This window comes from Chrysemys picta, chromosome 4 (genome assembly GCF_011386835.1).
Source record: "Chrysemys picta bellii isolate R12L10 chromosome 4, ASM1138683v2, whole genome shotgun sequence".
In the NCBI taxonomy this organism is placed as follows: domain Eukaryota; kingdom Metazoa; phylum Chordata; order Testudines; family Emydidae; genus Chrysemys; species Chrysemys picta.
In genome coordinates, this window is record NC_088794.1 from 128,987,982 (window position 1) to 129,005,140 (window position 17,159).

Sequence of the window (17,159 nt, forward strand, 5' to 3'; positions counted from 1 at the left end):
ATCATACCAGAAATAGGAGGACCCCTGCAGCTGCAGTTTTGGCACCTTTGGCTGAACCAGCCCTATCTATAGTAGTGAGGCATGAGGCTATTTCTGCTAAGGACTGAGGGGTCAGAACCATATTACATCTGTTCAGGCATGAGATTCACCTATTTTATGGCCTGCGTTTTGGATTACAGTACCAGCGGGGCTTTGAATGCTGTTTAATCAGTTATGGTTACCCATCACCAAATTGGGGGAGAAGCATAGGAGATGGTCTTCCATTAATCAGTGATCCCTCCAGCCCATTAAGGCACTGAAAGGAGTTCCTCCCTCCAGTCCTTTGGTAAAAGATTAATGCCTGTAGTCTCAATACTAAGACATGGGTATCCTCGGAGAAGTAAAAGATTCTTATTTATTTAGGCATTGGTGATGTGCTTGGCAGATACTAAATTCAAGCTCTTGCCCATAAAACAGTCAAGGGAAAGCAATTCCAGTGCTCATTGATCAAATATTACAGTATATAAAAAAAATCTTTACTTAAACCCCACGTACCTGCTGGTAGCTGCCATAGGAAATTTCCCCTTAGTGTGTACAAACTGTAAGATGGACTATTTATGGCTAGGACTCAAGGTACAATATATGTCTTGCTAACAGTTCTCTTAAAGCTTTCTAATGATTTTCAAGCTATAAACTGTGGTGACTGGGTCTGTACACAGTTGAATATGTATGAGTTTTTATTTAAACAGCCATGTATATTTCCACTGATAAACTAGAAACTGAAATATGGACAATGCTGATATGAGAAGCCGTTTGTCCAATTGACTGCCTTGGCACTGATCCATTTTTCTCATTGTCTTTATAATATTTTATATAAGCACCTTTCATCTGGTGATCTCAAAGCTTTGAGCAGACATTAAGTCTCATGACGCCCCTATGAGCTAAATAAATATAGTAGTAGACGCATATATTAGATGGGTAAATAAAGATAGAGGTTATGTCCTGCCCAAGGTCACCCAGTGATTCAGCAGTAGAGCTGAAAATATAAGTGATCACTTACTCCTAATTTCTAACCACTAGATCTTTTATATCCCCTGGATTGTTACAGCCAATGACCAGTCGTTCATATTGGGAAAAGTCATATCAGCAAATTTCTGTGGTCCAAATGCTGGCAATGAATGTAGCTCTTAATCATGTAGAGCTCTGTGAATCCTTGCTGTTTGTAGCCTCTGTTAAAATAACAACCCCACATGTTTTACCCAGTTTATATACCAACTATAATGGAAGAGCAAACCGTTCTTGTTTTGATGCATTCTGTTTTTTGACAGCACAGTCTCCCTTCTATTTCTGATTATTGTCTTTACTGAATGCAGAAAAGAGAGATACTGCAATTTAAATATAATCTGAGTCAGGAATTGGATTAGCAGTAATTGGGAATGGGGGAAATAAATAGGAAAATGAAGGCCCATGTAAGATGACTATAGTTGTTGTTTAAACAGATGTTTTACATATGAAATTTTCTTGTTCTGTATCTAATTCTGTACTGGGCAGACCTTGTCATATGTTAGTTATAAAAAGAGCACATCCCGTTTAGCAGAATGATGGCTCACTACGAAATGAAACTAAAGCAGTATCTTTACTCTACCACCTTTATAGCACACTGCCCTTCTTAAAAGTCCTCATCTTATCCTTCCTTTTTGGGAGTCCTTGTAGCATAATAGTTTTTTTTGGAGGTGGGGGGGGGGTATTATATTTTATATATCCCTCATTGTAGGCTTTGACCCTGACTGTTCTTGTTATCAGTAAAATGGTTAACCGAGACAGTTAGCCTAATTGATCAACATAAAATTCACACTCCCTGCATCAATGTCAAAAGACCCTTTATTAGATTATAGCTAATTGTTAACATCTCCTGTCTCCTCATGTTCCCTTTTAAAGCAGGCTTTTGTAAGTATTGTAGAATTAAATGCATTTTTTTTACTTACATCTTTTACCCAGGAATTTCCAGGCGCCTTATTATATTAACCCCACAAAGCTTCTGGTTATTGCTTTTATGCCCACTGATCTACACAGGGAATATAACCTGGAAACTGGCTAACATCTGGGCTGTTAGGCCACTGTAAAGCATTGCGGCAATGAGAAAGGAGAGTTCAGTGACAGTTGGTAAGAGAAGCTGCTGAGTTGCTGCCTGCAACCAATCCTGTCCCACCTCCTCTCACCTATCCTGTTCCTTCCTTGGTCCAGGAAGCAGGTCATGGCCTGAGGGCAGGGACTTTGTCCCAGAGCTGCCCTGAGGTTGCTTATTTTATTAAACATGAGTGTGTCAGTTATAGTGTGATCACAGCGAGATTCCTTTAATGAACATTAGATAACACTGCACAAGCAGTTGCTGCCTTACATCAGGATTGTACACGATCTTCTCCATTTTTAGAAGATGACAGACTTCTTTTGTTTTGATACTTGGCAATATATAATGTGTGTGTGTGTGTGTATATATACACACACACACACACACACACACACATACATACTATATCATTTATATATACATAAATAATCATTAGTGAAATACAGCTATTTCTGGTATCAAGTATCAGAGGGGTAGCCCTGTTAGTCTGGATCTGTAAAAAGCGACAAGAGTCCTGTGGCACCTTATAGACTAACAGTCTATAAGGTGTTAGTCTATAACAGTGATTCCCAAACTTTAACAGCCCGCGAACCCCTTTCACTAAATTGTGACATCTCGTGAACCCCCTCCTAAAAATGAATATTTCCAGGGATTTAAGTTTAAATTTCCTCAGTGTGATGGATTCACTTGCTTTGCTCTGCATAGCTCTTGGAAGTCTGGAACCACTGGAGAAAGATAAAGTCTCAGGTCTGGTTCAGCATCAAGTCTGTTTCTGTATTTTGGTTTTCAGATGTGCATACGAGGAAAATGCTTTCTCACAGAAGTATGTTGTTGAAAATGGTAACAAAACTGCAGCAGCTTTTTCTGCCAGAAGGGTATTCGTTTCTTAAACTCAGCTAAAAGTTGATCAATGATAGATTTCTGAAACTCCTTTTCAGTTCGTAATTACAGGAGATCTCAATCAATTTCTCTTTTTCCTTGTTTCAGAGTAGCAGCCGTGTTAGTCTGTATCCGCAAAAAGAACAGGAGTACTTGTGGCACCTTAGAGACTAACAAATTTATTAGAGCATAAGCTTTCGTCTAATAAATTGGTTAGTCTCTAAGGTGCCACAAGTACTCCTGTTCTTTTTCCTTGGTGTTTAATGTCTGTGTTGAGAAAGTGGTATCATCAAAAGGGTTGCGAATTCAGTCATCGCCTGACATAGCTGGAAAGTATTCCCTGAAAGTTGTGCAAAGTCCTTTTAGGTGTGCAGTTATATTGGTTTTAGTGCACTGATCCAACTGAAGGTTTATGTTCTGCTAGGAAGTCATGAAGATTACTGAAACACTCAGTTTGATTGTTTTCCAAACAACTTCCCCAGAACTGCAACTTCTTTATCAGGGATTCAACTCGCTCTTGCACATTGAAAACTGTTATATTGAGGCCTTGAAGAGATAAATTTAGGTCATTAATTTTTGAGGAAATACCTGCTAAATAAGCGAGGCTCGGGAGCCAGACATTATTTTCCATACAGCTGGGAGGGTGGAAAGGGTGGCTGTTGGGAAAAAAAAACAAAAAAAACCTAGGATTTCCATTCTAACCTCAAACAAGCGCTCAAGGATTTTACCCCTTGAGAGCCATCTAACTTCAGTATGGGTCAACTCACAGACGTGTATACTATCCATTTTGTCACAAAGTATGTGAAATATTCTGGAATTTGTTGGCCATGATTTTATGAAATTCACCATTTTCACTACATTGTCCAGCACTTTCTTCAGTCCCTCTGGCATGTGTTTTGTTGCAAGGGCTTGTCTATGGATACTGCAATGAGTCCAAGAGACTTTTGATGCAACCTTTTTTGTTCAAGCTACAAATCCAGTATACTTCCCCGTCATTGATGTGGCCCCATCAGTGCAAATGCCTAGGCAACGAGACCAATCTATTTCCTTTTCTTGAAAATATGCATTAGTCAGATTGAAGATATCTTCTCCAGTTGTACATTCTTCCAATGGTCGGCAAAACAACAAGTAGTCTTCAACCATACCTTCATTCACATAACGTACAAACAGTAGCAAAATAGCTAGATTAGCTACATCAGTTGATTCATCCAACTGTATAGCATAATATGGACTATTTTTCACTCTATGTACAATTGTGGTCTCTACATTATTTGACATGTCATTAATTCTTCGTGACAACGTATTTTTGGACAAAGGTACCATGTCAATCCTTTTTGCAGCCTTTTCTCAGAGCATGCAATGAACTACGTCTTTTATACATGGACCAATCAAGCTCTCTGCTATGGTATGGGCTTCTGATGCTTTTGCTACTTGGTAGCTCATGCGGTATGATGCTTTAAGTGCATTTTCATTATCAGTACTTGCTTTGGATATAAAACTGGTAATGTCACTTTTCTTCTCAGCTAATTTTCGCTTGAAAAAATCAACAGGCTTGTCGAGTTGTGCAGGATGCCTAGTTTCTAAATGGCGCCGAAGTAGAGAAGGTTTGAGGCTGCTGTTTGCTAGAACGTCACCACAAATCACACACAGTGGTTTTGGACGTTCTTGATCACCAATGCATGTAAAGCCATATTTTATATAATCGTCATATTTTCTTTTCTTTGTAAGTGACTTTCCAGGACCATCATGATCACTAGACTTAGATTTTCCACAGTGTGGACTTGAGGAAACACTAGCTGATTCCAGTGTCTTTACACTTTCCTTTTTCAGCCACTTATCCATTGAACTTGTGTACAAAAGTTCTAATAAAAATAACAGAGAGAGACTGCTAACAACCTAGAAACTGAGAAGATTCACTCACTGAAGCAAATCAGCACTCCAGAGAGAAGGACAATTACTGAGACACCTTAACACTCCTACACTGGCTACAACGTGCTTCTGGCTGGTTTGGCTCGCAAACAGCTTTTCTTCCGCCGAGGAAGGTGCCCTGGGAGGGACAAATTAGCTTGGACCACCCCCCACGTTCAGCGTGGCCCCCTGCTGACTGCCCTGGATGCAAACTTCCCCTGCCTGACAAGGACAGGGATCCGAGTTGCCACCTGCACCCCGCATGGAGTGCTGGGGTTCGGGGCTGCTGGCTTCGCCGCTGACAGGGGAGGGCTGGGGCTGCCGGCTCAAAGTGCCCATGCTCCACGAGGCTTGGGCTGCCGGTTCCCTGACTGACAGGGGAGGGGCTTGGGCTGCCCGCTCAAACTGCCCGGCCTCGCTCACCCTGGGGCTCGGGCTGTCTGCCCGGCAACGGGTCCCAGCAGAGTCCTCTGGCCGCCATTAATGAAACTTTTCTTGCGAACCCCCTGAAACGTTCTGCGAACCCCACTTTGGGAACCACTGGTCTATAAGGTGCCACAGGACTCTGTCACTTATTTCTGGTATGGCAGCCAAGTAGTGCACACAGTGCTGCACAGCAGTGAGGGAAAATTGCCCTGGATGGGGTCATTAATGTCCTGACTAAAGCACAACTAGGAGTTAACATAAGATCTTACCTGACCTTATGGTACCCTACCTATTGTGGAAGGATGGTGGTCTATGCTGATCCTGCTGGGAGTTGAGCTTGTAATGTCCTTGGTTAGTATAATTTTTTTTTAAAGGGCAACCTTTAAAAGTAATTTAGATAAAAAAAGATAGAAAACACATTGTATGGCACAATCCTGTACTGCAGTCTCTACATGGCCTATTTGGTCTTTTCCATCTTTGATTTCCATGATTTGATATCTTTAGTATGCTGAATTAAAAGCAAAGAGGAAGAGGCGCTATGGTAGCAATTAATGATCTGATGGCAAACTTCAGGGAAGAACAAAGGCTAGCGAGGGGAGTTGTTGAGATACCACATATGAGGCCCGCTTCTCCTGTGCTGTTGCTGTGCATTTCTCTTGTATGCAAATATTTCTAGGCAGAGCTCTTGCTATGGATGACTTTTATCTCTAAGTGATTTACCAATGTGAAGTACTTGTTCAGATGTGACAAAAGATGGGACAGTGGTGCAGCCTGATTCTGCTGCTCGTAGTGAGGCTGCCTCCAATAGCATCAGGCATTGAAAGTGGTTAACTACAATTCAAATATAATTATAAATTTCAAAAGAAATACTTCATCCCGGAGAATAGAACTCTGCCTTCCTAAACCTTGTGAAATAAATCAAATGAATGATAAAGGCACTGCACTTTTGAGAGACACTGGCTGGTATGCTACGGGTGATGCAATGTTAGGGGCTTTTAAAATAAATTAATATATACTATCTGTGGCTCTAGGTGCTTGTACAAACATTGAACAGTGTACAAAGCCAGACGTTAAATGCCCCCATTGCAGAGACTTGGCTGTTCAATCCATCTCTTAAAATAAAAATTGCCCATTTAATCAAGCTTTCAAAAACCAGCTTTCTTTGTCAAATTATTTCATATACTGCAACCCATCTTCTCAGTAAAAATCCTGGAAAATTGATGAGCCTTGTATCATGACCTGAAGATAAAAACATCCAGGCTCCATCAAATGGGAAGGTGAGTGGAGTAATTTCCCATGATGAGGGCCCGTCATGTCAAATACCTTGCTACCAGTTCTTTTCCTTTGAAAGTACTGGGATGAGACACTTAATATTTGACTCTTAAGATAGGAAATCCTACCAATTTTTCCAGGTTACTCATGGTAATTTGCCTGTTTTTTTTTTTTTTTGGTAGCTATGTGAACACCGATAACCACTGAATGCAGATGTTTTGCTGCATCTGTTGATCTGCATACAATTAATTTTTGTTTATATGCTTAATCTGATTGAACCAAGTCTCCTCATATCATTTCACACAGGTGATCAAACTGTGTCTACTATGTGTATGAGTTTGAATACACTTCTCCATAATTGCTCCATACGCGGTCAACTTTGACAAACACTCCCTCTCCAACACTCTGCTTCTAATTAACAAGTCTCTTTTTCCACAAAGTGTATGTAGCTCCTTTTGACCAGGGGACAGTGCTTACTTCAAACACTCTTTCAGACCTAGCTGGCATATATCGTCTTAGGCTATGGTCAGAGCTGGAAGTTGACCATTAATAAATGCTTTTTATTTGTCATGATGTAGACTTAAAAGAAGACAGGTGCCTTCCTGGCATTTTATAAAGAGTCATTATGAACACAAGATACTGCATTTTGCATATTAGTGTGAGTGCCAATATAAACCCAGCTGTGTGCAACATAAAGTGAAATGTGTATTTCAAAAACTAGGCCACAGCTTTTCTATGGTGTAATCTGAAAGTATTTGAATCCATTTTGCATATGCATAAGACTTTTCTTTTAAATGTTTTTTTTAATGTTTAGCCAAGGTGACAAGACATTAACATGGGCCAGAGCTGAGCATCATGTGGGCAGGAGCTGTGTGATACTCTTAAACATGCACCTCAGCACTCACCTGCAACTCCCTCTTCCTGTCCCAGCACTGGGGCCTTCCTTTTGTGCTGAGGTGTGGTCATCTTCATGATTCGCTTGTTACATGCACAGTTGTCTCCGGGGAAGCCATCAACTAATTTCGCTTGGGAATTAGGTCACCTTCAAACCCAGGTCTGCACTGATAAAAGTTGCTAGTGCTACTTCACTACCTGCACGTTGATTAAAGTAGATCCAGGTCTAGGGGTCTATGAACCCACAAAGCCTGAATCAGAGACTCCTTTTCTGGGACAGTGTGGTGGAATCTGCCATGGAGACTGGGGAGAAGGTAGCATCAGGAACCAGGAATGCTGTGAACACGAATTTGTTATTTAGTGGGGTCTAGATACAGTCTAAACAAAGGGGCCCATTTAAGTTTAACCCATTACTGTGTGCTCTCTGCATATTCTTACAACTTAGTTTATAACTACTCTTATGATAGGAAAAGTCAGTGCTAATCCCTCCCCCCCCACCACAACCACCACCTTCTCTCTCTCAAGATGGCACAGGGCATAACAATGGAGTTCAAGACAAGACTGCAGTGCTCATTTTCTGATGAGCACACAGGGTGTGTGTGTATGTTTTGAGTGGACGCCTCTCTCCTTGTATTGGATCTCAGTGCAAAGATTAAGGAATCCAGCCTTTCAATACTCTGGACCTGATTTACCATTCCTGCAAAAAAATCTATGGAAGGGGACTATAGAGGAGGAAATCTCTATTTCGTACAGCTTCCCTGCAGTTCTTCCATCGGGATTGGAGTGTGCCCCACCCATGGAATAAGCTGTAATGCTGGGAGACTAGCAATAGGTCAGGGCTGTCTGCGTGGAAACTCTGGGGTCACTGGTGTCCCCTCTTCTCTACTGCTGTGGCTCCACTGGAACCATGCTGATAGGGCTTCTCTAGCTGGCAGGTACCCTTGGGGTCTCATGTTAAGGGCCATTTCTAATCTCAATATGATAGTGTTCTGGGATTCATTATCTTTTTGAGGGAATCTTTGCAGGGCCATTGGGGAATATGACAGGCATTTCCCGGCACTGCCCTGGGGCTACTTACTCCTCTGCAGGGTACAGGGAAAGGACGGAATGTTGTTGCAGGTGTGTCTGACAGGCAAACCATATCCTTCTGTGAGATAAAGACCATTGTGCACAGATCTTGGGGGCACCGCTATAAGGTAGATGAATATTCTCATTCTTAAAGGAAACAGATGTGCAGATGTTAAATGACTTGCCCTAAGTCACAAAGAAAGTCAGTGTCGCAGCTGGAATTATCAGAGTTGGGCTTCCTAGTTTTGAGCTCCAACCAGTAGATGACGCTTCCTGTCGTTGTGCATTTCTCTTAAATCCTGTAATAGACCCATCTGCATTCATGCAAAGCTAGGAAGGCTAATCTAAAGACAGTTCATTTTTTGGCAATGAATTATGACTGACACACTGTGGCGCTAGCAAACCCAGGAGAATTTGCTTGGAACTGCATATATGCATTTCTGTTACTAGTAAATGGGGTGCAAATGATAGTAGAAATGAATCTGTGGGCTTGTAACTGCTTTGTTTTGACTTGTGGTCATCAAGGTTTTGTTTAATTTTATTAATATGTTAAGTATTTGCTAACAGGTGCTTGGCTTTAACAATATTTTATCACTTTTCAGTTCTGGTAGATTTAATAGCCTAGTGACTAAATTGAGTTTATATAGCTTGTCCTGTATCTATTTAGAGATAAGAAGTTCATTTAGGGATTAGGGAATGCTTCTTGTATATGCACCATTAAGCATAGCACATCTGCTACTGAACTAGCAATCAGCAGAATATTGAGAAAAGTTATAAAGAAATCTTTTTGTTCATTCTCACACGCACATAAACACAAACTTGCAGACATTTACATGCAGGAAGAAATGGATATAAGAGCCGTAAAGCAAATCCATAAGGAGAGAATCAAATTCATTCATACAGTGTTTTTTTTTGGAGGGGGGGGGAATATTGAACTTTGTTAGAATCTTTCTGTTGCGTGAAAGTGGGTCAATAAGATTGATAGTAAAAAAGGAATATGCTTATTCTGTAGCAAAGTGGAGGCTTTGCTTTCACTTGCGATGTCTGCTTTTAAGCTGTTGAGAGAGGTGCATGTTCTCTATCACAGGCTTTGTGATGAAGCAGAATAATAATAAACAACAGTGAAAGAGGAAAACAAATAGATCAAGGTTTACCTTCTAGTTTTTATTCATATGTGAATCCAGGCCCCCTTAGCAATAGTCTCTAAAACAACAATGAAAAATAAGAGCTTTAATAGGATTTTCTTCCTTTTAGCTTTCTTGTACACTTTAAACAATAGGTGGAAAAGAAATGAGTGAGTGGGTAAAAATCCACTGTCCTTGGAGCATCTGGGAAAGAGGAGGGGAGCAGAGACAGAGGCCACACTTACTGACACTGGTGGGCTTCTGTCACCTAGGGTGACCAGATGTCCCGATTTTATAGGGACAGTCCCGATATTTGAGGCTTTTTCTTATATAGAAGCCTATTACCCCCGCACCCCCATCCCGATTTTTCACAGTTGCTGTCTGGTCACCCTACTGTCACCAAAAATAAGGGCGGGGGGTAAGTGCAGGAGAATCATCTTGTCATCAAAACCCACAGTTCTTTTTCAGACCAAACACAATCATTTTATATTGCACTACACAAAAAGATGATTAAATGTCTAGTTTGTATAGGCAGTGAATTTAGGTGGAGAATACAATTGACTGTTTCTTAAATGAATGTTTCTTCAGGAAGAATCTGTGGGTATGTGTGTGCATGGGTAGCTATCCTCCCCCTGAGCAGCCATGGGAAGGTTTTTTAGTCTATTTATACACATTATGGCAGGCTGTTTGCTTTACAGGAGAAAAGCTGAATCATGCTGGTGGATGCTGATAGTGCTGCCAATTGGGAGAGGCAAATTTTAGGTACATCAGTGTAATTAAGCAGGAGATGTGTACGGCTGGAACAGTTTGATTCAGAATATGTCTATATGTTTTTAATTTAAGATGTTTGCATGTCAGTGTGTTCGGCTCAACTGCAGGTGTCACTATTAGATTTGAAATAAAGGTTTGCTCTTTAACTATTGCTGTCACAATGGAATCTTTCTCCTACCAAAGTCATACTTGTGATAGCAATGCAAAGTCTACAAGATGTACAAAATTATAATTAGACCCCTCCTTATATATCTATGGATAAATGGGGTGTGTGTGTGTATTGTTTTATATATGAGTAGACATAAATACATGTCAGGCACTAACTCAGCATTTCTACAAGTAAAGTTGAATGTAGTTAGACGTACTACTTTTAGACAAAATGTTTCAAAATCCCCCCTGATTTGGAATTGGTATTTAACATCTGCTGACCCTTAGCAAAGTGATGGTGCAATCTGCAGTAGGGTGTTAGAATGTGTAAACATTAACGTGGTGATTTGATACTGAACATCTGAAATTGTTTACAGTAATTTACAATAGCCCAGTCATGTGATTGTATACAAATACATTCTATTCTTTTCTTATAGTGTTTGGCTCATACTTACACATACAATATGAACTCTGACAGAAGAATCAAGCCTATCAGATGATAGGTAACATATTTCTATTAGAAAGCAGAGGGGAGGAAGGGGGGGGATTGAAAAAAACAATAATTAAAAAAACATGTCTTAAATCTATTCCTACAGCTTCAAATAATTAAACAAGCTTTCTTCCCCTATCCCCTTATAGAACTATCATGTGTTGGTCCTGAAAGTGCAAAAACCAAAATAATGCCTTCATGTATATATTTCACAATGACACATTGAAAGCTATTTATGCAAGAAATTTATAATTGAAATACAATATTCTCATTAAGTGCCAGTCTTAACAGCCTGCTATTCCCCCACCTGGATTACCATATCTTCAAAGCTGGTAGCCTGGTATATTACATATTAGCACACTATGTTAACATTTATGATACTCTGTGGATTTGTCTTTGGATGATACTGTTCTCAGTGTATTTACACAAATTTAAAAAGTATATCCTAAGTCTAGATTGATTTATATCATTTCCTTGACAGTTCTATTTTTGGCTTTGTTTGTTTGTTTTTTGGTAAATTCTGTGTTTTATGTGCCCATGTTGCTTTTTACCTAAGCCCTTTTCAGAGATTTTTGTAAGCTTCATGAAATAGACAAACATTCTCATTTCAAGGCAAGCAAACAATGGAATATACATTCCACTTGCATGTATAAATATATACATTCCTGAATAAGCACTCTCTAATTGAATATTGACTGTTCTGGTGGTTTTATCCATCTTCTTAATTTTGCTCAGAATAAAACCTAGAAATGAGAAAATAGTTTGAGGTGGCAGAGAGAAGGAGTTGAGAATGTAAAAATAAGGCAAATAAATTTTTGAATAAGAATGACCCATGTACTGTGACCAGAGGGCAAATGCAAATGCCTGTTTTCAAACACAGACTCGTGAATTCTTATTAGGGGTTCGTGACTGTGCCTCCAAGCACATCATTACATATTCATAAGTGTGAGGGAAACAGACTCCTTCCACATTCAGGTGTGTTCAACTAAATGCTGCCCCTTTAATCTTAAAGAACAGCTCATTTGGTCTGTTTTCTTCAGTTCATAAAGTGTTAAGGGAATATGAGATAAAAGATGCACACACAAAAAGAAAAAGAAGCAGCAATACTCCACAAAGATCTTTTTAGTGTCAACTTAAATGCACACAAATAGCAGATGATGATCTCTTTTATTGGACTAACATTTATCCAGTAATATCCACACACTTTTAAAACCATTGAGACCTCCTCTTCAGGTGTTCATTTGAATAGAAATAGCTGAATGAGTGTTTTTATAATTGATCCCCTGAGTACTGAATGTCTAGTGCTGCATAACCAACATTTTCCCATTGCTGATTTTTTTTTCCAAATTGCTACTCTGCAAAATTAGGATTTCGTACAGTTTTGATAAGAAAATTAACCTTCCAAATGCCAGACCCCCTTAATGTTAGTTACTAAACACTGTGAGGCTACAAATGAAACTCTCAAATGGATTCTTGTATTTTAAAAGGAGGAAAAAATCTTTTTCTCTTAATATTTATTCAGAAACAAGGGAGAAGAAGAAAAGTTAACAGGCATTTATTTGTATGGTTCCAGTATCCCCAGTCCCCCTTGTATAGGAAACACTAGTGTTCAGAACATGCTTGAGGAAATGTCCTTGCTTTGAACAGCAATACAAACTTTGCAGCTCTTGGGAAAATTGTTTCATTTTTAGGTTAGATTAAATCTTATGGTTTCAACTTTAAAGACACCTTTGGAAGACTCTTTGCTTAATCTTATGGTGCATGTCATAAGGTCTGAATTTCCAGATAAACACTCACACTGCATGTATTTCCTTGCAAGCTGTTCACAGTTTATTCAAGGAAATGTGTGGCTATTTCTTGCTTGCAATTTTTAACATGCAGCTTTAAAAAAAAAAAAAAAATTCTGGTGTTTTGAGGACTGGAGAGACTAACGGTAAACAGCATAGATAACAGAGAGCTAGCCTTCCACATACACCACCCCCAATAAAGCAGATCGGATCTTGAGCTGATAGTAAAATCATCTTGCAATAGCGACACCTTGAATAGTAGAAAGAAAGGAGATATGATGACTGTGTGATAAAACCAGTTAACATTTGTGTGCCATAGCAAACACTCAGGAGTATAAAGAAAATACTAGCTAACCACTAGAGATGTCCACTTATGTTCATGATACAAGCACTACAAACTCCAGTTCTATCAACTACCATCAAGCACAAGATCCATCTTTAATTAATTTAATCCTGTAGAGCTGAACCTTATTTTAGTTGTGACTGTGCAGGGAGAAATTACACTTCTGCATGCTGGCCTTGAACTTCAACCTTACCCGTCTGTATCAGTGGTATTGAATAGCACGAAAGCACATACTCTGAAATTCGGGTCTCAATCTTTTTTTTTTTTTTTAAAGATTACTCAGATCAACCTACACATGGTTCATCTATACAGTTCACTCAAGGAAAAGCACAGAAAAGGCATTTTTCTCCCCAAGGAGAAGATCTGATTTTTTTTTTCCACAGTAGTGAAGCAGTTTATTAAATTGATAAGCCTTTCCCATAATGTGTAAGTAAAGACTTCTCAATTATGTAATAAGGCAAAGAGGGCTTTCTTTCCTATCGGAACTATCCAGGTGTCCACACTTTGCCACAGTGAGGGCCATACCTAATATGTATAAAACAGGCCAGTTTGTATCTGCCTTCATTTTTCGTGTAGGTGTGGTTTGAGGAAGACTACACACTTCAGCATGCAATGTTTTATTTGAAAGCATCTATCCAACATGGCTGTCTTATTGTATCAGAAAGTAATGTGACTGAGTCTATAGCACCCAGTGTGTGCAATTTACCATCATGGTTAGAGGGGGCCGAATACTACTGCCCTTGAGACAGCATCAATTTATCAAGGTTAGAGAAGGTGGCAAATTGTGCCATAGAACTCCTCACATGGCATTAGACACTCCCCTTCCTGATTTAGTACCTTCTGTATGGATATACAACAATGTTTTCCAAATACTACAGAGCACAAGTGGATGCATCATGCAGCCCAGAGGAAGCAGCAGGGGACAAGTTGCATGCTTTTTATGCACCTTTTAAATCTGTGTAATTGCTGTGGCAATCCCTTGTGTGCTATCTGCTGATAATGGACAGACTCGGTGTGAAATTATAATGTAGTTGAAGGGGACACTTGCAGCAGCAAGTTTGCAGCAGCTTTGGTAGCTCCATAAAGGTCACTCCAGTGAGAAAAAACACATGGATCTTGAAAACATCCTATGCTATTGGCTAATTCTGTGGAGCGGCTTTCATTTTGTGTTGCAAAAGCAGAGGTAGCTCTCAAGCCCTACAGAGCCCAGGCCCCAGTTCCTCCCAGATTTGGGGGAACTAGACATGGAAAGGAGACTCACTTTTCATTTAAAATCCAAAAGCAAGTTTCTCACCCCTTTCCTTGCAAAAATAGCCCGGAAAACATAAACAAGTGTAAGAGCTGATTTCAAGGGTTGAAAGGTACAAGTAAGTGGGTTCCCCCTCCAAAGCAGCCGGCGGAGGAGAACACAAAAATGTCATTACACATGATTCATGTGTAAAATAGATCTATTACATGTGGGGTGTATCCCCGAGCATCAGCTTGCTAATCTTCCCCAAAATTCTTAGGCTGCCTCTGTCCACAGTGTTGTGATGCAGGGTGGGGGTGGGAAGGGAAACTGCTAAATTTGGGAGGGGAAAGGTGATAAAAAATGTTTTTTGTGGATCAAACCAAAAATGCAAAGCCAGCTCTCTGAGAAATGCTTCACAGCTGAACCTCTACACTCCCAAACAGAGAGAATCTGCAACTCCACTTAGGGTCCAAATGGGGGACAGTTTTATCACAAAATCTAGGCCCAAGCTGGTAGAGAATTTACAGCCTTCGAGGCTCCTCACCCCTGATTATTTCCCTTTAGTTCTTCTGCCACTGGCCTTTCTTACCATCATCTGCCTGGCTTCCCTTTTGGAAGATAAAACTATAAAGATGTTGTTATAATGCCATTATTCTGTAATATAGGCTGGGCTCAGGGACAAATTATCCTTGTGTCTATATATGAATCTCAACAAGATTTATTATCTAATAATACTTAATACTTTGCAGTTGTATAGGGCCTTTCACAAGTGTGAGCGTACCCCCATTTTACAGATGGAGAAATGGAAAGGTTACAGTCACCATCTTCTGAAATACCCAATAATTTTATGATTCTGGATTTTTGACGCTCCAACTTGAAACTCCTGAGATGAAATTTCCAGCAGTGCTGGGCACTTAAAAGGTAACAGCTAATAATTCAGTAATTTCCTTAGCTGATTCACTCAAGTTCAAGGGGTTCATGTGACATGAGCCAGTCACTATTTATATATACAATTGATCCAAGTTTCATCCTTGCATTCCAAATTTTATCACTAGCTCTGCTGACAAGGTTTTTGCTAGTTCTTAATTGTCCATAGATCTGGTCTTCATTTTTTCTTGTTAAAGTCCAATTTAATAGCTCAGTCATTTTAGAATGAATGCCCCTGGTCTCTGGCCCTTAGCTTCAATGTGTGCATAAGCCTGCTATATCTCTCTGGTAGAGTTTTCCTATCAGGTATGTTTGTGAAATCCCATCTTATTCCTTTTAGCTCCACTTGGCTGGAATTAACTTAGTCTGCTGTGCTTTTTTGCTGCCCTTTTCTTTCTAATGCAAACCAGACCCCACTGTCTATTGCTTGGATCCTTATCCCTTCTGTTCTTGATTTGTCCTCTGATCTAGAAGGAGGACCAAATTCCTTGCTCTTGTATTTCTTACTCCTGGATTTTTTCCATTTAGAGTGGAATTAGTTTGTTGTGCCTGAATTGTGGTGCCTTTTAGGATGCCCCATCCCTTGTGCTGCATTCACGGAATTGATTTTGCCCCCACCCACTCCATTATATCAAATTACAGCTCACTGGTTTTGTAAACACTTCTGGCTCATGGTACCACCTTCCCCCTCTTCTTCCTGTGCTTGCCTTCTCCTATAGGATAATAACAATAAGACTTACCTGCCTCACAATGGTGTTGTGCAGATTAATTAGTTAATGAGCTTTGAAGATGAAAAGCCCTGTACCATTGCTAAGTATTGTTGTTGTTTTATCCTGCATAGATTGAACCCATCAATACTGACATTCCAATTATGACACTCATCCCACCAAGTTTCCATTAGGCCCACAAGATCATATTATCCATCACTCACTATCCTTTATAGCTGTTCTGGCTTATTTCCCACATTCTTCCATTTGTGAATAGGCACTTGCATCCTGTATGTTAATATTCCTTCAAAAATTATTATTCATCATTTGTTGCAGAACATCTTTTCTCATTTTTAAAAGTAAAGACCCTGGAGGATTTTTTTAGTGAGATGAGAACCTCACTCCTTTGTACCTAGAAGAAATCCCACTTTTAGATGCATGCTGCTTTTGAAGCCAGCAACCTGGTACTCCATCCGCTTAAGTGGCAACCATCCACTCTAAGCAGTTACCTCATCACAAAAGACATTCCAATGATATATGATTCCCCACCATTGTTTGGTCTCCAGAATAGTTTTCTAGCTTCTTCATTTGTCCAAGGCACTTACAGGATCGTTAGTGTCAACTCTATCTTCTCTTTTCTTTACCGGTTCCTAAAGTAGTCTCATTCTATCATATACATCGACTCATGCCCTTTCTTTCTGGGACTACATGGGACTATAGAGTACTCTGACAAATAGAAATTCCTCAGCATTCTTCCAGAGCATCTGGGTGCTCTTCTTCTAACATCTGCCATTGATTTAGGAACCAACCAACCATGCTGTTTTCTTTATCCAAATCAGAGAGATCCAGGACTGTGCTGCTCGCTCCTGGCAATCGGATCACTGGTCATATCCTCGTGTCTTTATACCACTAGTTGGTTGATCTTCTGTCTGTGGCTTCTTCTCACTATGATCATCCTCTAACTCATGAGCAGCATAGCTTTTGGGTGTTTGCCGAAATCTAGGTTTGAACAGCCAAATTTTCCTCTTTGTTACCTGCCACATTCTTCTATCTCCTTCATCCTTTGCTTTGTGAGACA